This window comes from Penaeus japonicus, unplaced genomic scaffold, assembly GCF_977035675.1.
Source record: "Penaeus japonicus unplaced genomic scaffold, GWHDUDI00000001_assembly GWHDUDI00000037, whole genome shotgun sequence".
Lineage (NCBI taxonomy): Eukaryota > Metazoa > Arthropoda > Malacostraca > Decapoda > Penaeidae > Penaeus > Penaeus japonicus.
Genome location: NW_028234439.1, coordinates 13,582,589 through 13,585,088, shown reverse-complemented (window position 1 = coordinate 13,585,088; position 2,500 = coordinate 13,582,589). Strand labels below are relative to the sequence as shown.

The window sequence follows — 2,500 nt, the reverse complement described above, 5'->3', positions numbered from 1 at the left end:
ATGTGAAGGCCAAAGTTACCTTGATTTTGGAAGCAATGTTTTTTTGTTTTTGTTTTTAATAAATTCTTTTCTTTGTCTCTTTTGTTGTCGAAGAATTTTTCGTTGTTATCCTCGTTACGTTTACAGTCTACACTCAGTTATTACACTCTTTATTGGTGAAATAGAGGCTGTAATACATATAATCACAGAAGAAGAAAAAAGAAAAACAATACAGTCGAGTGCTAAAATGCCTGACCGTCTTGCATCGTCGTAAATCTCGGAATATGCATGCATGACACCACAATCAATTAATTTGCTTGACACCTCATTCGTATCAAATTACCAGACACTCGGTACTGTGTAGCTGGAAACTGATGATTGTAGTAATTGTGACAGTTAGATGACTTAGTAATAATTATTATGATCAAATAAGCAATTAATGGATATTGTAAGTAAACAGTCATCTAAGATGAATAATTTAAAAAAATCATAATCATATAAATGTCAAATTGAAAATGTATGGAATGAAAGATAGAACTATTATTCATATTCCTTTTTTTTGTCGGAGATTTCAACGTAAGTGAGGCGCGTTTATTCGATCTGTAGTGGCAGAGCTATCCTATGACGCAGAGAGGAGGCTGCAGGTCATGTTGGGGTCCTGCAGCTTCACAGAACCTCCCCGTCTGCCAGGTGGTATGGAGACCCCACAGGGCATGAGCCACTGGCACTCTCTGGAAAAAGATCAAGAAGTGCCGAGGCGATCATGCATAGACTAAGACTGGGTCATCCATGTGCATAGCAGATTAGTGATCGATGTTGTGAGCATTGTGGTGCACCTGAGGCCACTGTCGAATCATTTGATAGTGCCCACATACGATTCCTCCGCCGAAGTCCGCAGACTGCTGGTGTTGGACTGGTAATACGGTTGAAATAAGCACCACCACAGTGAGAACTCCAGACCCTTTTTTTTTTCTTGAATAAAATGTAGATAGTTGAATAACACTTTAGCGCGCTGAACAAATCGTCCTTTCGGAAAATGTTGTGACGTCACAGGAGGTGAACGGCTGAATAGTTTATTATTTTTGCGGATTGCGATTCGTTCGATATTTCATCCGATTTATTACATTTTCTGGAAGAAATTGAAAGACAAAGATATGGCTTCTCAAGAATGTAGATATTGTAAATCCGCAAATACAACAGAAACTACATGGCATCGTCATAGAAAAGGAAGAATTGCAGTGTGTTACACAGCATTCAGCATCCGAAGGTGGTTGCCTGAATGTGTGGGCCCTAGAACAAAAAAACACCTTGCCTCCAAGTAGCAGCACAATGAAAATATGCAAACTGATCGACCTATTCATGAGTACATACATTCCCATTCTATTTCCTTTTTGCCTTCTGTGAAATGTCCTCCACTATCTCGCCATGAATTCAGTGCTGCAGCAGGACTCTATTGTGGTCAGTTCAGGAAACAGTGACATTTTTCTCTTTACTTTTTATTCATCTTTTTAATTTTTACCCTCCATTTTATTTTTTACTCTTCTTTTTCAGGATATATCGGTTCGTGTCATGTTCTGATACTAAGTACCGACGATTTACTACAGCCATACAATACACACGTGCACACCAATATTATTATTATTATACACAATGACTCGTGAATGGGATAACAATGTGCCTAATTACAATGGCACTTCACAGCACAAAGGAGGCGAGCTGTACAGCGCTACGGAAGAGCGGGCACGTGATAGTGTAAACACCTCGCGTGACGTCACAAGTGCCTACGCCCAAGGCATTTGGTAATTTAGTAAGGAAGGCACGTTATCAACGGTGATTATGATACTATTGGTCAGATTGTTATTACTTGTTCATAGTATGTTTCATGTGATTATAGGGAGTAAGTTTGGGTAAGATATCTAGTTATCCTTTAAGGCTTTCCGGCCACCACTAACGTTCAGGAATGATAATCTTTTGATCCGAATGAAAGTTAGTTCACAAACCTCACAGCTCGTCTATAGAGCCACATGTCTGATATGCTTCCATTATTTGTCATTTCATTTGTCTTTTTATAACTATTTATGTAAAATTGATATTTAGGCCGCAATTTCATTTTACTACTACTTTGGAAAGGACATTTAAAGTTATATCAATTCTTATTTAAATTAAAACTTATTTTGAAGACAACACAAATGAAAGAAATTGAAATTCGTAGCAGAGCTGTCGCATTCGGAAGCTTATTTGCTTGTCGGTAGAGAGTGACAAAGTATGAGTTGTTTTACTGATCTTGAAGTGGCCATGGAGTGTTGCCATGACTAATATATGTTTAGTGCCACAGAACTCTATGATGTAATACCCCCTTTCTCCCTCAGGCGGTGTGAGCTGCAGTGCTTTGTGGTGGGGCAGCAAACCATGATAGAACCGAATTACACTCTCAGACCATCGCAAGCACCACAGACCACCACGAGCAGCGGGCCAACGGTAAGATTTAGCATGTTAAAACATTCCGCGAGAAAGCTGCGAT

At 39.2% G+C, this 2,500-nt stretch overlaps 2 protein-coding genes across 2 annotated transcripts in view; both read left to right on the top strand.

Moving 5' to 3' along the window:
- Positions 1-82, top strand: part of LOC147467196 (turripeptide OL11-like) — a 493,070-nt gene extending 492,988 nt beyond the window's left edge. The window contains exon 4 of the mRNA XM_086532299.1: positions 1-82. This exon is cut by the window's left edge and continues 127 nt beyond it. The gene's annotated coding sequence lies outside the window, so the exon portion shown is untranslated.
- Positions 1-2,500, top strand: part of LOC122259671 (turripeptide OL11-like) — a 17,647-nt gene that overhangs the window by 2,273 nt on the left and 12,874 nt on the right. The window lies entirely within an intron of this gene.